Raw genomic sequence first — 18,771 nt, forward strand, 5'->3', positions numbered from 1 at the left:
TGGAAGCTATTTGGAAGCTCTGATAAGGACATTTGAGACCATTGCCACTTGAGGAATGCTGCAGTAATGCCGTAGGAAATTACTTAGGAAATACTGTGAAATCTTAAATATTTGTTAAACGGGGTAGAGATACTAAATGTTATTGAGTACGAGGCTTTGCTCTATGTAGTTAAATATTAAAGACTGGTTTTCTGAAGAATGTAGTTGAATTCATATTGTAATTACTCCTGTTAATAAGTTACCAAATTATCAATATTTAATGAGCATCTCCTATGTGTCCTGGACTTCCATAAGGAGAAAGGAAGGAGTCAAAAATCCATGCCTGGAGTGTTTATTTAGGACCCATTTTTCTTTGGTTGTTTATGTGCTTGATTCTAAGGTTAAGGGGAGGATTTGGTAGGAGGTCATGGAAGGGACAAGGAAATGGGACAGAGTAGTATGGGGCCAAGTTCCCTGAATTCCAAAGAGAGTAAGACAATTGTTTGGGTTGTATGGGACAAGGCTACAGAGGGATAGTGAAAGTTGGCAGAAGGCAAGACACAGTGAATTGAGTGGCAGTGGAATGAGCTGAGTGTAGACTTAGTGGTACAGAACAAACATAATGAAAGCAACATTTCATTAGTGTTAGCCAATCTGCAGTTTGGATTATTGGGGGAGGGGGCTAGTTTTGAATATAATGAATTTGAAATTATAGAAATAATATATCCTAGAATTCAATATTTTCTGAAAGATTCATATAACACTATTCACTTTTATATTATGTGAAAATATTAATTTATTTCCTTAATGCAAGGGAAGTGCTATTACTCTAGATCTTAAAATGCTGTTTTCAGTCCTAGTGAGGTGATAGAAGCCATCTTCTGTTTTTTATTTCCTATAAAGATATTCAGTCAAGTTGAATACACTGAGACCATTGTGCCAGTAATTTTTAAAAGTAGTGGCTGTGTCTAAATGGGCACCCGCTCATTAAATCATAGAAAATTAGAATAGGGATGAACTTAGTATACCTCCTTGCAGATATATAAATCTCTCTGCTACAACTCAAGTAATTATCCATTACCTCATATTCACTTTAATCAACAGCCACTTTGATTATTTTTCTTCTCACTCAATCGGACATTGGACTAGACGGTCAACTCAATTCAGTTCAACCAATACTCCCAGATTATGTACTTTCTCCATGCGAAATGCAAGCACTAGGCTAGAATGAGCAATTCACTCATTGCCAAAGTAAGTAAAGGCGTAGATTGCTAGGTATTTTTAAAGATTTGTCTTAAAAGAGAAAAGTGATCACCATCACTAAGTCTGCTCGAAAACAGTGGATCCATTTCTTCTCTGGTCCCGGCATGTCTTTGGTAATTAGAAAAGTTTATGGTATTTTTCAAAGACCAAGAATTCAGTGAAGATGATACTCCTTTTCTATTACAATATTCCCCTTGTGTTTATGGATGTAAATGATTTATTTTTCAAAAACATATTAAGTTTATTGAGGAGATTCATCATCTCTATACAGTGACTGTATTTTTTTAAATCAGTATAACTTCAAGGCTCCAGACTCATAAGTTGATCTATTTATACTGTTTGTATCAAGCTGTTTGTACACAGTACAATTTTCTTTTATCCTCCTAGAGTTGAGTCAATTGATTTTAGCTTTGCCACACAAAATATCACATTTCTTAAAGTAGGTAAGTCATGCGATTTTAAATTTCCTACTCAGGAGCTATGTAGGTGGCATGGAAGAGGAGTGATGCCTAGTGGGACAGACTGCATCAGAAGCTCTTTAAACCTCATATGTATTTGTAAGTAACAAAAATAATTACTATTTCCTGTTTCCAGTATTAAAATTAGCTTTAATTTCTTAAGATCATAATCAGAGAAGGTATGGGTTATTGCTCTAAGCATCTTGCTTGGCCTCACTCAATTTCCTGGAACCAAAGATTCAAACCCTAATAGGTCTAAATTCATCATATATTGTTTTTGGGACTCCTGCTAGCCCAATCTTATTAGTTATACTATTCATTTTAATGTTACTATGGCTACTATTACAAAAGTATAAAAAGAATACATGATAAAATCCCATTATGTGGCTTCAGTCCAGATTTTTGGATCTGAAGGGTACTAAAAAAAAATTGAGGGTTCAGTTTAACTTCACTGGAATCATTAGTTAAGCCACAGATGTTAAATAGACCTAGCTATTATACTTAAGTTAGTACCACTCTAAGAAAAAATTACAGCCCTCAAAGTGTGTATTTGTATATGTACAAATTTTCTTTTTGAGAATCTCAAAAGATAAGTGGAGATTGTATAATACCAGAGGATAGCCTCTCATAAAACTTATTCGTTTAAGACCTGTTCTGATTTTATGTTTGGAATAATAAAGTGTGGGATAATTTAGGGCAATGCACAAAGTATGTTGAGTTCCAAGTCACTGTCCAAGCAAAGAAAGAGCTATGTAGACCAAGATAGCAGCCATTAAATATAACAAGCTTAAATCCAAAAAAAATTAAAAAAAAAAAAAAAAAAAAAGCTTAAATCCACAACTACCTGGCCCCAATGATACTGTGAGGTGTACAGATTTTGCCTGTGATATACTTCTGCCTCAATTTAAGCAGCTCCCTATCTCTTTTGACCAATGTGCACCAACTGAAATAACTTTGATTTCTGAATGCTAGGAGTTCCCCACCATGGAGAAAACTGTTTTCCTAAGAATATTATATGCTCCCAAGTCACTGTGAGCTGTGTCTTTTTCTCATCAAATTTGCCATTTAAAAAATTTACTTCTGTGTGTCTCTCCAACTTGAATGTAAGTCTGAGAGGGCAAGACTTTGTCTATTTGGGTCACCACATATCTTTGGTGCCTAGGAGAGTGCCTGGCCCTCAGTATCACTCAATAATGATCAAAGAAAGGGAGGGAGGGAAAGAGGGAGGGAGGAAACAAAAAAGCAAAGGTCTCCCAAGGCATCCTGGTCTCAGCAAGATAAAAAAAGAAAGGAATTTATTGAAACAACACAACAAGCCCGGGTTAGTACATATAATGGTGTTAATTATGCAGGGTTGTTTATATAGTAAAGGTAGTGTCTAATCCATCCCTCAGGTCAGAACACAGGCTCTACCACATGCATTAAAATGCCAGGTCAGTTGATACGATACTCTGAATGCCAAGCTGAGAGCTTAGATCTTTTAGCATCAATAATGCAGAAAACAGTGTTTTAGGACCATTAACTTGATAAAAATTTTTAAGATGAGTGAAAGAGAATTGGACTGGAGACTATACTTAGGTAGCTATTATACTTTTATAAATTACAAGGTGATAAAACTCCTCATATTTTTTTTTTTAGCTTTGTGACTTTTTCCTCTGTAATTTTCCCCAACATGTAAGTATTCATTCAGAGGAAGCTTTTAAGAAACCATTGGGGATTGGGGGACACTTGGGTGGCTTGGCCAGTTAAGTGTCTGACTTTGGCTCCTTTATGATCTCAGGGTCCTGGGATCAAGCCTGGTGTCATAGTAGTAGTTGTCATCATCATTGTTGTCATCATCCTCTTCCTCAGGCTCCCTGCTCAGAGAGGAGTCTACTGGTCCGTCTCCCTCTGTCCTTCCCCCTACTCGTGCACATGTACACACACACTCTCGTTCTCTCTCAAATAAATAAATAAAATCTTTTTTTAAAATGCTAAAGGTGCCTCAATTTAAAAAATTGAATTTTCATATTCACTCTTCTAGATATTAATATGTCCTTTCCTAATTGCAGAAGATCTCATGGTACACTAGCATTGACATTAGTATCAAGACAAGTCTGAGATTCAATTTTGACATTAACATTTATTAGCTGTGTAACCTTTGACAGGTCACTTAGTGTTTCAGAGTTTTGATTTCCAGATCTCTAAAGAGAAAAGAATGCCTACCTTTAGAATTACTGGGGAAAGTAAAAATAATATTTGTAAAGCTATAGTGCAGTGTATTGTATAGTGCAGTAGCTATACAATAAATGATAATCCTATTATTTTAATATTTTGACACACTATGCTATTAAAATATAGCAGTTAAGAACATTATGTAGTTTTCCCATTATAGCCAATGGTCAATTTTCTATCCTTATCTCAATTGAACTGTGAGCAGCATTTATACAATGGATCATTCCTTCTCCTTGGTACATTTTCTTCACTTGGCTTTCAGGATAACACAATCTCTTGGTTTAAGTTGTATTTCATTGATTGCTTCTCTTCAGTCTCCTTTGCTGGTCTCTTGCCTTTTCTTCATGTTGGAATGACCTATGGCTTAGCTTTCCATGGTCTTCTCAGTTTACACTCACCTCTTAAAAAGTTCATCCATTTGCATGGCTATAAATACCATTTTTGTCACCACTTCCTACATTTATACCCTGCTCTTCCCCCTCCCCGCCTGCTTAAGTCTCTCCCTAAACTCCAAATGTGTGTGTCCAACTGCTTATCTGACATCACCACCTACTTTACATTTGTCATTTACCCTGTCCGAACCTGAACTTCTCTTTTCCCACTACTCTGTGGTCCCAACTCAACTAATGTCAGTTTTTAAAAATATTTTTATTTATTTATTTATTTATTTATTTGAGAGAGAGAGAGAGAGAGAGAGAGAGAGAGAAGGAGCAGGGGGGAAGAGCAGAGGAGAGAGAAGTTGACTCCTTGTTGAACAGAGGGTCCTGACATGGGGCTTAATCCCAGGATTCTGGGATCATGACTTGAGCTGAAGACAGATGTTTAACCAACTGAACCACCGAGACACTTCTCAACCAATGTCACTTTTATCCCTCTATTTTTTAAAGATTTTATTTATTTATTCATGAAAGACACACAGAGAAAGAGAGAGGCAGACACAGGCAGAGGGAGAAGCAGGCTCCATGCAGGGAGCCCGATGTGGGACTTGATCCCAGGACCCCCGGGTCATGCCCTGGGCCGAAGGTGGCGCTAAACCGCTGAGCCACCCAGGGATCCCCTTATCCCTCTATTTGTTCAGGTCAAAAATCTTAGACTCATTCATCATTCTTCTCTTTCTCTGACATACCACATCCAATGTGTCATCAAGCCCTGTTGGTACTTTCTTCACACACATCTAGAATTTAACCACTTCTCGCCATGTCTACTTTTTTGGAGCCTCCATCATCTCTTTCCTAAATTGCTGCAGTAACCTCTAAATTGACTCTGTCTCTGCTATTGCCCTCTACAACCTGTTCCTCATACAGCAGCTACAGTTGTCCTTTGAAAATAGAAGCAGATCATGTGAAGCTTGCTGGTTTTACTCAGAGAAAAAGCAAAATACTCGTGATGGTTTAGAGACACGGGCCTCTATTAATTCTTTGACTTCATTTCCCCTACTCATCCAGGCTTTTCCAACTTTCTTATTCCTCTCTATCCTCAACTGGCTATTCTTCAAACGCAATAGGTAAATTCTTGCCGTAGGGCCTTTGCACTGGCTGTTTTCTTCATCTAGAGCATTATTTCCCAGAGGTCTCAAGGCTCACTTTCTCACCTCCATCATTTCTGGCTTTTATGTGTCATTTGGCATTTATGTGTCATCTTTTCCATGAGACCTACCCTGATCACACCCTCTAAAATTTTAACACACCCACCTCCACACTCTTGAACTCCTTGTCAGCTTTCAGTTTAATTTTTTAGGCACTTCTAGCTTGTAACATATTTTATAAGTTACTTATTTATTGTACTTATTGGTTATCACTACAACTTTAGCTACACAAGAGCAGTGACCCTTGTCCACTTAGTTCACTTTGGTGTCCCAAGCACCAAGAACAGTGTAAATTTGATGAAAATTTATAAAATGAATAAATATAGTTATAGAATAGAGATAATTATCATTCATAACTAATGATACTGTTGTGAAGATTTAAATAAGATGGTGCGGTTAAAGTATTTTATCATGAGGCCTGGCACATTTTAGGGGCTCAGTAAATGTTGGCTATTATTAAGTGTCTCACAGCAGTTAACTCATATGACATACACCAAAATCAACAGTATTACAACACGAACCCTTTCTTCCAAGTTGGAATTTTACTATCTGGCACCATGGGAAGAGAATATCTGCTCTAGGTATAAACAAGCAGATCCTATTTTATTAGGTTCATCTAGTAAAGGACAAAGAAAGGTATATAAATATTTAGCAATAGTCAATAGCTCAGATAGGTCAGTAAAATCAAATAACATTGTTCTTTTTACTTTAAAAATTAAACTTAACATAATTTAAAAAGTTGGTGGCAATGAATATTCTCTAACATTGGAAATTTTTTAAATATTGCAATAAGATGGTTTACAAAATTATTGAGAACTCCCTAAGAGTTAAGGAGCTGACAAAAAAATGATATTCCCACTATATATTTTAATGAATAACCAATTTCCTTTTGTAGAGTCCAACGAGTTAGAATTGTCGGATATATTTAAATTTTTTGGTTCTTTTCTATATTTCATAAATAGAAAATAATAATAATTGTAATGAGATATTCTTATGTGTATTGCAAATGCAGGTTTTAGTGTGTGGGATTCAATAGAAAATAAATACTTTATTTTCCTATCTTTTTTTGTGACAACATTGAATAATAGTTATAACTGCAAGCCTTTTGTAAGTCAAAACAAAAAGTATTATTTCCAACTATTGAATGGATGTTCTCATTTTGTCTCTTTCCCAATCATCAGTTGCCTATTCTAATAAAATACATTCATTCTTCTATATTTCATTCATATAGCTTAGTCTTTTCCAGAGAATTTACAAATGTTTTACTGCTTGCCAAGCCTCATGTAATTAAACTAGATGACAGAATGTGCCCATAGTTTATTCTGTGGCTTTCTGACTATAGATGCAGAGATTTACATTAAGTCAGGGGTAAATGATACATTTGTATATATTTCTTCTTTCACTAAAAATACTTTAAGGATGTTGACTCTGGAATTTACTAAACAGGCAATTTGTGAATAAATCTATTGCCAGTTTTTTCTTATTCTTTCATTCTTTTGGATGTTCTTCACACAACTTCATTTCCTTTTTCCAGCTTAATATGTTCAGATATTCACCTCCTCCTATCAAAGTTCATTGTTTTTCTTACCACTAGAAAAAGGGTGAGCAATGGAAGAAGAACGGGAAAGAGAAGAATGGCAAACTTCACATTATTGTCTGGATGCTCCTTAGATCTAAATATTGTAAGTTTTCTTCTAACTATTTTAGAAGAACCACTTTTTCTAGCGTTTTTATTGCCACTCATGCCTACTTCACTTTGTTACTCCTCTGCTGGTTGTGGGTGGATGGAGTTTGACTATTTCAGAATAGTTACTGGTGGGTGGGTTCAAGAATCTCTAGTGGGTTGAGAAAAAAGCCATGTTTATATAGATAGTGATCCTTCTATTAAAATCCTGAGAGTGAGTAATATTTAATGGCTATGTTCACCACGCACATAGCAGAGTCCATCTGTAAAGGAACCAACAGTATCTGAAGAGAATTCCATGGGGTCTTCGTATTCCTATGAAGGCTTTGTGTGCATGGGGTTCTAATCTCCAAAATTTGATTCTTTTATTTGGTAGACAAAGTTTCACTCCTGAATGCATGACATGGACCAGGATGCCTATGGGTCTATACAAGTACAAGTTGCTAAGATCTGTCAAGAGTTTGCTTTCCCACTGCAGCAGATCAAAGCACACAGCATTTGGGCCTTGTATACACTGCTCTGACTCTAGATGTGATGCATTTATGTTGATTGGCTTTATATTGTGTGTACCTGTGGTAGTCACATGATCTGCTTAGATGCCAAGTGAGTACATTCTCTTCTTTGATTTGAAGTCTAGTTCTTTTATATTTTGAAAAACGGAGCTGGTAGAGACCAGTGATGCTATGTATACATGAAAAGCACCATTAAACTTGGCAGATATTTTCTGTGTGGCCTGGCCACCAGAAATAATGAGGCTCTCAAAATATGGAAGATTTTTGCTGGTTGTTCTGGAAAGACCACTTCACTTAAGTGATATTTAGATTATAATAAATTCTAAGTAGATATCATTATATTCCCATTTCTTGTATTTTCTGTATCTGAGAATATGTTTTACTTTAATTTTTACCACTTATCTTAATCTTCAGAGATTGAGTAATCATTGCTTTTCATGACCCACTTTATTAAAACAATGCTACTTGTCAAAGCATGGGATTTGGGTAGCTACAGTAATGTGTGCAGCTGAATCATAACTTTTGTAAGCAGAGAGCCAGTAATCAAATTACATATACTGTGTTGTAATTATCATTCAAAAACTCAATATACTAGCACAATTAAGTGTCTAAATGATTTCAGATAGAGAGCCCATTTAAAAGAACATTTTACTTTCGTTTTATTGGCAAGTTTTAAGACCAGAATTTAAAAAGCCCAAAAATGGACATAATTTAGGATGTGCATTTTAATGAAGAAAGTAGAGAAAATGCTAAATGATTTGGGGAAAAAAGATATTTATATCTTTCATAACTTCTATAAGTGATACAACTTCTATAAGTGCTGGGTTTTTTTTTTTCCCTGTTGCTTAAAGAGTGAAATAGTTACATGTAATTGACCGTCTGAGCACCAGACTGATGTGAAGATGTGAATGTTTCAAATAAGTGACATATTTTAATTTGAGATTTTGAATCTAATATAACATGCAAATTGCAATAGTCCTTAATGTAGAAAAGGGGAAAAATGTAGTGATTGAGTTTGGGGAAATTGTAAATTGGGCAGATCTAGCCAGCTGCAGTGATGAACAAGGCTGCCTTTATTATTGCTTCAAGAAAAGCTATTTAGTGGCTAGCACAAAGTAGCTGCTTGAATGCAGGAATATCGAATATCCCTTTGAGAGACGTATTTGATTATACATTTTCCCTTTACCCTCTTGTTTCTTTCTAGCTCTCCAAGTTCCACAAAAAAGTTCCCATGATCACTGTTGTTGTTTTCCTAGGTTTTGTTTTTTGACCTGTAGGTGATACTACTGACAACCGTTATCTATGTAAAATGATCTTATCAATCTTTAACTTTATACCTGATTCTTATGTTCCCTTGTTTAAAATCCTCCAATCCATACTTTGTGCTTACAGGATTAACTGTAAACAGGTTAGCCTGACAGGCACTTTTTACTACCTAGTTGAAGAATTCTTTTTCAGCTTTACTCCATGCTCTGGTCAAAATGACTTCTCAGCATGCATATTCTTTTACAATGCTGAATACACAGACACACACAGACACAACCCTCTCTGGTTAGTACATGCTTCCCACTAATTTCTGCCTGGAAAACTCTTATTCATCCTTCAATACCCATCTCAGGTGTCTCCTCTGTTAAGCCTGTCTCAACTTCTCTGGTAGAGCATGCGATACAATTCCACTCTCTATCATCCCCAATGATAAGAACACAAATTCGTGCTAAAGCACTTATGTTATTGTAATTAGTTCTCTCTCTCTCTCTCTCTCTCTCTCTCTCTCTCTCTCTGTGTGTGTCTGTGTGTGTGTGTGTGTGTGTGTGTGTGTGTTAGAATAGAAGCTTCATAAAGACCTGATATATCTCTGAAAAAATTAGCCTGGCATGTAGGGTTCATCATAACAGATCACAGTGAATACTTGATTGACTGAATATACAAATCTTTATGTGTGGCTTTTGCACAACCTGTGGTTGCGAGTGCCAATTCAATGTGCAGAGTTGGAAGCTGTTTGCAGCTCTTCCAGTCAGTTTTATGGTCTGCCAACACATCCTTGGGTGGTGTACGCTCCTCACTGATAGGATTTTTTTCCAATAGTACTTGGCGTGGTTATAGCATTCAAAATTGTTTTTTACTGTGTCTGTTTTTTTCTGCCCTGCTCAACTTCATTCTCTCAGTTTCTGTACAGCATGCTGCCAGGACATCCTGTTGTGACCCGTTCCCCTCCTGTGCCTCACCCATCCAGGTAACTTTGTGACAAGAAAGACTAGGAGACTGGCCAGCTTCCAGCATCTTGTCGCTGGTGATCCTGTATTACAGTAGGCGTTTGAGTGGTGAACCTGGGCATGCTGCCACAGCCAGCAGTGAAGGTGAATGCTTTCCAGTGCCAATAAGGACTAAGGCATGAAAGTAAATCCATGCAGAATTGACTTTGTCAGTGCTTTCTAGTAAAGGAGATTATACATGCAAAGTGCACTGGTAGCAGTAGGCATTATTTTGTTACTTGTAGTTCTAGATGAAAGAACACCAATATTCTTCACCTTAATTGGTGTTTTAGCAAGAAGCTGATGTTAATAGAAAGTACCGTACCTTGTTGCATGTGTTGCCTTGCTCTCCTCAGGGATAGAGAAGTGGTACATATTCCTACAGGTCAATGCTTCCCCAACTTGAATTGCTTATGAATCACCCAAGGGATTTTGATTCAGTAGATCTGGAAGAGAGCCAAGGTTCTGCATTCCTAACAAACTCCCAGGTGGTACCACGATGCCAGTATTGCTGCTCTGAAGACCTCACATTGAGCAGCAAGGATATAGAGGGAAGAGTGAGTTCCTCAAAAAGCAATACTGGCTAATGGGCATGCCTGTATATCTCGGTGCTTCAACCATGCCACAGGACAAGAACATGCCCTAACACACAAAATACATCAGTTCTCTCATCACTACTTCATGTTAGTGCAAACTTACTCACAGTGGAAACATGCCTGGATTAGTGGTCTCCCTTACACAGGGCTCTTAAAGTTCTCTGTGGAGAAGAGAAATGGTTGGCTACTCCCCCTTCCCAATCTGTGAACAGAATGATTTTGTACATTGAAAGACAATTCATTCTGAGCTATAGAAGAAGTGAAGTTCTATTGTCAAGAATTTAGGGAGTCCTATGAATTGCCACCAGGTCAGCTTTTTCTCCTAACTCTCCAAAGAGAGCAGTTGGAGGAGTCTTGTTTATTGACCTCCTGCTATATGTGGGGCACTGTGTCTTAGGCAATAGAGATACAAAGGCATAAAGCATAGTCTTTTACCTGAGAAAGTTGACAGTAAAGGATCACTTTTTTGACTTTATATTTATAAAAGTGCACACCTAATTACTGCTTATTAACCAAAATGTGGCTAGGACACTAACACAAGGAGAATATATTATATTTTTAAGGCTAAGTCATCACACACATTTATGGTATGATTAGTAGAGTTATGAGTGACAATCATATGCCACCTCTAGTCTGTAAATCATAGCTTCTTAGCCCTGCTTTAAAAACAAAATGTGACTGTGGGCTAAATGCTGTGTTAGCACAAGGAGTAATCTTCTTGTTAAACTACAAAGGGCGTCCCAGAGTTTTAATTTTGTTTCCATGTGTAAAATTATATACTCTTTGGATAGCTACTAAATTTGGCCATGTAGCTAAACTGCTCCAAGAAGAGATAAGAGAGGGGAACAGATAACTGTAGACCATGAGATAGAATACAGTAAACACCAGAGAGGTGAAACATAATGTCCTGCGTGGTTGGCAACCAGCTGACCAAATCCAGCCCACCGCTGGGTTTTGTAAATAAAGTTTTATTGGAACCTATTTGTGTTATCTGTGGTTGCTTTCATGTTACAATCACAGAATCGAGGAGGTATAACAGAAATTGTATGGCTTGCAAAACCTAAAATAAATCCCTGTAAATAAAAAGAAATGTGTGGGAAATATCAGAAAGGGAGACAGAACATAAAGACTCCTAACTCTGGGAAACGAACTAGGGGTGGTGGAAGGGGAGGTGGGCAGGGGGTGGGGGGGGTGAATGGGTGACGGGCACTGAGGGGGGCACTTGACGGGATGAGCACTGGGTGTTATTCTGTATGTTGGTAAATTGAACACCAATAAAAAATAAATTTATTAAAACACACACACACACACACACACACAAAAGTTTGCTGACCCCTAGAGTCTAAGAAGTAGGCTCATTTTTTTTAAAATTATAAATTGTCATATAACATTGTATAAGTTTAAGGTGTACCAATAAGTGTGGGGTCAGGGCCAGGGAACAGTTCTGACTCTCTCCTGCACTTTGTTCATATCCACATTTCATCCACCCTCCCCACAGCCCTGCCCCACAAACCTTGACCTTCCTTCAAGGGTAGCAATGCACACCCAAGCACTGAGGGTTCTCTCTTCAGGGAGTCAACCAAAAGAAGAAGCTCACAAGGCCTGCTGGGCGGGACATGTTGAGTTTTGGAATACCATATAGTCTGGAAAGCAGGAGACAAGGGTTTTGGGTGTGTGCACCTCCTTGGGTCTCCTATATTCTTTGCCCCATGGGCAGTGGCTTAGCAGGAACAGGGCCAGAGTAGAACCTCTACAGGGAGAGTTAGATCAGGGGCCTCTAAGCCTGGTTCTAAGGGTAATACCACTAAGAAGTCTCATTAAATTTGGAAGCTGGACACGGGAAATATTAGGAAAGTCTTTTAGTTAGGTGTGATACTTTGATTTATAAAAAGGTATATATGTGGTCTACTTCCCTGTTTGTGCACAGATTCCCTAAAACCTTGGAATTTACTAAGTGTTGAGAGTGATAAAGGTGTCTTTTGTTATGTTCATGAGGTGATCTTTGTAAGGCACTTAAAGATGGGGGCTGGTTACTGGGAGAACCAAACCTTTAATTAGAGGGTTAGAACTTTTAGTTCTCACCTCCCCCACCTGCAGAGAGGAGAGTGGGACTGGAGGTTGAATCACTTGCAATTGGCCGATGCTTTAGTCAATCATGATTATGTAATGAAGCCTCCATAAATACCCAAAATGACAGGGTTTGGAAAGCTTCCAGGTTGGAGAGCACAGGGAGATTTGGGAAGAGTGCTGCTCCTGGAGAGGGCATGGAAGCTCTGCACCCTTTTCCCATCCATGTTCTACACATCTCTTCCATCCAGCTGTTCCTAAGTTATATCCTTTTTTAAAATTTTAGGAAAGATTTTATTTATATGAGAGAGAGAGAGAGAGAGAGAGAGATCATGAGAAGGGAGCTGCAGAGGGAGAGCAAGAGGAACAAACAGACCCCCTCTGCTGAGCAGGGGGCTCAATTCCAGTACCCCAAGATCATGACTTGAGCCAAAGTCAGACGTTTAACCCACTGAACCACCCAGGAGCCCCCTAAGTTATATCCTTTTATAATAAACAGATGATGTAGTGAGTAAAATGTTTCTCTGAGTTCTGTGAGCTGCTCTAGCAAATTAAGCATACCCAAAGAGGAAATTGTTGGAACCTCTGATTTATAGCCCATTGGTCAGAAGCGTAAGTGAGCTGGGCTTGTGACCTGTGTCTGAAGTGGGAGGAGGGGCAATCTTGTAAAACTGAGCCTTTAACCTGTGGAATCTGGCACTTCGAAGGGAAGGAAAGCAGTTCACAAGAAGATGAAAACAAGGGATGCCTGGGTGGCTCAGCAGTTAAGCGCCTGCCTTTAGCTTGGGGTGATCTTGGAGTCCCAGAATCAAGTCCCACATCGGGCTTCCTGCATAGAGGCTGCTTGTGTCTGCCTCTGTGTGTGTGTGTGTGTGTGTCTCATGAATAAATAAATAAAATATTTTTAAAAAAAGAAAATGAGTAAATGTTTGGTAAACAAATGTTTGCTAGGCCATACAGAAACAATGAGACACAGAGAGGAATTTTAATAGCCTTTGCTAAATTCCTCCCTGTCTACCACAGCTAGATCATATTATGATGTAGTTATCTATGTTGGTAGCTTCCTTCCTGGAGAAGGTCCTCCATCCAAATTATTTGAGGCAATTAGGGGAGCAAAGTTTCTTTCTTAGTCTTTTGGACCTGGAGTGTTTTCAGAGCAAAATAATCTGCATGCCACATCTTAGGGTGACTCATTCTGAACCCCTACACTATCAGCTACATCTCGAGAAAATCTCTTAATATTTCAGCCATCACTTTGGAAGATCAGGGGCTGTTCTAGCCTAGATCTATGATTCTTAAGTATATGGAGAGTATCATTGTTAATAATAAGAATTTGTTGTATGCTTTAGATGTATTGGAGTAGAATTTGGGAGAGAAGAGAAAGAAGAGCCACCTCTAAGTAGAGAATCAGTACTCAGTCTAGAAAATGGCTCAAGTTGCTTTTATTTTAAGGTTAGACTTAAATAAAATGACATAGTTAATTAGTGTCTGCGCTGCAATTAGAAAATAATCCTCATGACTTTGAGCCTGGTGTTGCTTGTCCTCTATACTAAATCCAATAATCAGCAACATGGCACCAGTGGGAAATAGGGGGTGTATTAGACTGGTGGTTTTCAAATCTTGGTGAAAACAGTAATCCCTTCATGAGTCTTCTGAAATGCTGATTCCTTAGCTAAACACAAGGGATTCTGATTCTGAAGGTCTGTGCAAGGCCTGGGAATCTGCACCTATGCATTTACAAAGTACCAGTGGAAATTTGGAGACAGGTGGTCCTTGGACTCACTTAGAAAAGTAGTGGGTTAGAATGTACTGTACTTTCTTCACTTTGGGATGGTAGCTCTCTACTGAAGTGCCTTTAGTATGTTGAAGATCTGAGTTCTTTCCCCAGGGAAGATGACTGACTTGTGCTGACCCATCCCCGTGATCTTGTCTGCCCAGTTTCACTGAGGTCTTTGGAGTACCCATATATGAGACTGGAGTTACGGAGTCACCTCAGGCCAAGAAACAAAAGGCAGTTTTCTGACCTTCTCTGATTTTATCATTGCCATACTCTAACTCGCTGAGCTAACCAGCCACAGTTCTATTGGAACTCACCATGGAGACAGATTAATTTTAACTCAGAGAACATGGGCTTTTCAACACAAGTTAAATATAGGCTGGCACAGAACATTACAGAAGCGTTAGGTCCTCAGAAATTTTTTTAGCTCCTAAACTTTGAGCAGCTACTAATGTATGCTCCTCATACTTTCTCTTGGTCATTCTCACCTTTTCTTCTTTCCATGATCACTGAAATGGGGAGGGCAGAACTTTACCAGCAGGAAACACAAAGGTCATCGGTGAGCAAATTTCTCCTAAAGGATCACATTGAAAGTTAATGGAAAGAGCAGTCCATATGTCTGAGGTTCTAAGGTAGAACCCTGAGCTTTGTGCTTGCTGTTTGTGTTTTCTTGGGTGAAAATACTTACCTTGAAGTAATATCAGATACGTTTTGAAATACATTTCCACAAAATAAATGCTCTGAAATTTGACCAAATGGAAAAATTTGGAGGTAAACATACTGCACAGTTTCATCTGTAAGTTTTTATTTTTCCTAGAACCAAAGAGAGTATACACACACACATACGCAACTCCTACTTTTAGCAGATATTTCATTAAGATACCACTCAATGCAAATGTTAATGAGACTTTCAAATCAAGAAATTGCAGTGATACGTTATTGTCTTTCATTATAAGACTACCAGTTGGCATTAGCAATATTTGGTACTTCTGACTAGCATAAGGATTTTTTAAAAAGTTAATTAATGACTTTCAATGGTGGAGTCATGTCCAGTATAAGTGGATTCTATAATAATACTAGGAAATAGAAGATGAAATGTAAGGCTGGCAATAATGAACTTTGTATGACCCATATGGCAATATACATTAATGTTTCAAAAATACTGATAAGTTGTCAGTAGTAAATTACAAATACTTACAAATCTGAGGTAAGAAATTTTTAATGTTTGGAATATTGGCCTCCTTAAGCTACATTACAGTACAAGTTGTAGTTAAAAGTGAAGATCCTGGAGGCCATCACTTGAGATCTCATTCCAGCTCCGTGAACTTGGACATCTCACATAAACTCCATTTTTCACCTAAAAATGAGTGAAACTACTCACAGGGTTGATACCAGGGTTAAAAGAGATCATCTACATCAAGGGCTTAGTACAGTAAACAGTAAATGCTAGATTTTAGCAATATTTTACCATAGTTTCATCTTTTTTTTCCTTAAAAACTAGTGCTTAATAGATATATTCCTTTAATTTAAGTATCTCTTCTGCATTGTGCATATAAATGTATGCATTAATTTGGTAAAGTCAATTAATTAAAAATAAGTATAACTATATTTTTGAAACAGCCCTATAAATAATAAACATACTTCCAAGTTCTCAATAGAATGATAAAAGCTATCAACAGGCCCTTGCCCTGCTGAGTTTCCCTATGAAGTCAACAGCTCAGCCAGCCTCTCAAAGGCCACGGAAGTTTGAAGGTCAGACACTGTATGTGTAGGGGTGATCTCCAGATTTAACTCTTAAATGCAGGCCACTCAGATTTGTAGCTGTGTTCATCTCTGTGAGATAAGAGACATCTTCTACATTTGAAACATTGACAATATGAAAAAGGTAGTAATCACACCCGTAATCATACTTAGATCTGCTAAATTAAAGACAGAAAGCAAGGTTACACAGACATCACCTCTTAGTGACAGAAATTTGACTGCAAGGGCCCAGCCAGGTCCCTTCTTCCAACAGCCATCAAGGTGGATTGTACTTAAAATATCTCAAATACTTAAAATAATAATCATAGTAATAATGGCAAGAATTTCGTTTAAAGTCATATTTATCAAGGTCCTTTACTGATCTAAATCTTTATGAAAGTGCAACTCCTGAGTGCATTTCTTCCTCCAGTCCCTTGTTTTTACTATTTGAGAAAGGAGCATCCCCAGGGAATTTGACAGAGTCACATATGGAGCTTGAGATTGTTGATCCTCATGTCAGATACAAATATCTATGGACTCTTGGACAGATTACATTTAGGTTTCTTGATGTCTCTCAGGCCTGTCATTTTTTTATAAAATGAAATTAGAAGGTTCCGATAAGGTAGACTTTTCACACACGCTATTGGTTATCATCTCCATTTTTTTTGTAGGTCTTTACAAATTGATGATTTGTTCTTTGTACAGCTCAAAGCAACCTAACTGATTTGTTATTTCCTAGAATTTACATTAAAAAGCCCCATGGTTTTCTATTTGTAGCAAAAGCATTTTTCTCTTCATAGTTGAGCATTTTCATAAGCCCTTATTCCTTTGTCACTTTAGAAAAATATCTAACTTAAATTGGAATGGATTTCAATGTAAAGTAGTTTAAACCGTTGTAGTATAAAAAAGAGATATCTATAAATCACAGTGGAAGGTAATTGATGAGAATGCATAGTGCTAAAGAATATAGAACTACATTGGCCATAGGGAAATGCTCATGAACTGTGAAACTTTACAATTTTCTTCCTTTTCTTCACTTGAAATTTGCATTGCTTTCCTCCCAGGGGATTTCAAGAGACGCTTCAGAGAACTTTAAAACTTTCAATAATGTTTTAAATACCTGGGGAATAAAAACAAAAACCAAGAGTAATAATGTTGGAGGAAGAGGCAGTGGAAAGGAACAGAGAATAGGAGCAAAAGGAAAAACAAAGGTGACTGGACAAAAAGGTAACATCCTCAGGTGCTGTAGTGGCTGATTCGTCTGTAGTCTGCTTTTGTAAAATCTTATGTGGATTTGGGAGTAAGCCCCATAATACCCTCATTCCATGCCTAACACTAGTCATACACTCATTTTGGACAAGAGGCTGTCAATACCAAGTCCCTATTATTCACCATACTGTTATCTGTAGTTACTTTCCAGACTCTATTGAATAGATGAATATATGATAATTCTGTTAATATTCTTATTCTCAAAATATTTCAGCTCTGCCATATATTATCAATATGTTCTTTAAAATGAGGATAATAAAAATACTGATATCAAAGGCTTGCTTTAGGGATTGAAAGAGTTGGGGGATGCCTGGCTGGCTGACTTAGTAGAACATGTGACTCTTGATCTCGGGCTTGTGAATTTGTACCCCAAGTTGGGCGTAGAGATTACTTAATAGGGAGGTCCTTTCCTCTGCTTTGTCTAGAATAGTTATAGAACTGAACTAATATTTTGAAATTTCGTATGTTAATAGATTCAAGCAATTTGCATGGGAAAGTGGCAGTAGACAGATTACCTTTATGTTCCACTCTTGAAATTTTGCAAAGCATTTTAACAGAATTCTCAAAATGAGAAGGTATGTTAGACTCAAGTTTATCAATTCTCAATATACATCACTGTATCGCTAGCATTTTTTATCCCATTCAACCATCCAGTTCACTTGGGAGGCTACTTAAAAGATGTTAGATTACAAAATAGTTTATGTCACCCTCCCATGTCTTTGACATCTCCATTTTTCTGGAACCTACAGAGATAGGTGAGCACTCTATGCCAGTACTCCAAGAATAGATATCTTTTTTTTCCACACCTGTCTCTTCTAGTGTATGATTCTCCTTATCTCTTTGAGACATTTCAATGGTTTAGTTTCTACAAACATGATTTTATCAGAACTTTGCTTTATACTTTAGACTTGAAAGGAAACTTCTTTGGGGATAGTTCCATCTTACTTGTTCAAGGTGTGAAACATATAACTATCTGATTTTTTCCATGCTACTCTGATACACAATGATTCTAAATTGAAGTAATAGAATACTGTTGCCTCCAGACTTTATCTTGAATAATAAGAGAATAACAATTGGATATTTGGGGTAGATTAATATACACACTGCATGGATTGGTAAAAATATTGCTTTTTTAAATGTATTCTAGTATAATTATCTATTTTCACAAAACTCTTAGGAGAGTCAGGTGAATGGAATTTATCCTTATAACAGTGACCATTATACAGTATTCCAACATGACTTTAATGGTACTTTCTGGTGACCTGTGTAACAGAAGTTACTCTAATTGTATTGGATGAGATGAATAGTTGATCAAGAGCAAATTTCATTTTCAGCACAATTACCAAGGAAACTAAATTATAAAAATATTTCTTAT

At 37.4% G+C, this 18,771-nt stretch overlaps 1 protein-coding gene across 22 annotated transcripts in view; it reads left to right on the forward strand.

Moving 5' to 3' along the window:
* The window catches only part of IL1RAPL1 (interleukin 1 receptor accessory protein like 1), a 1,348,418-nt gene that overhangs the window by 13,341 nt on the left and 1,316,306 nt on the right, over nucleotides 1-18,771 (forward strand). For 2 of the 22 annotated variants that reach the window (XR_005386214.1, XR_005386208.1), the window contains 6 exons: nucleotides 1,718-1,799; nucleotides 7,034-7,181; nucleotides 7,560-7,786; nucleotides 9,861-10,052; nucleotides 17,192-17,354; nucleotides 17,870-17,971. The exons of 2 other annotated variants lie outside the window; for them this stretch is intronic. The gene's annotated coding sequence lies outside the window, so the exon portion shown is untranslated. Of the gene's footprint in view, nucleotides 1-1,717; nucleotides 1,800-3,338; nucleotides 3,375-7,033; nucleotides 7,182-7,559; nucleotides 7,787-9,860; nucleotides 10,053-17,191; nucleotides 17,355-17,869; nucleotides 17,972-18,771 lie in introns of all 22 variants that reach the window. 18 more of the 22 variants (XR_005386215.1, XR_005386206.1, XR_005386220.1 and 15 more) reach the window with 15 other exon arrangements.

The sequence above is a fragment of the Canis lupus genome, chromosome X (genome assembly GCF_011100685.1).
Source record: "Canis lupus familiaris isolate Mischka breed German Shepherd chromosome X, alternate assembly UU_Cfam_GSD_1.0, whole genome shotgun sequence".
NCBI classification, from domain to species: Eukaryota; Metazoa; Chordata; class Mammalia; order Carnivora; family Canidae; genus Canis; species Canis lupus.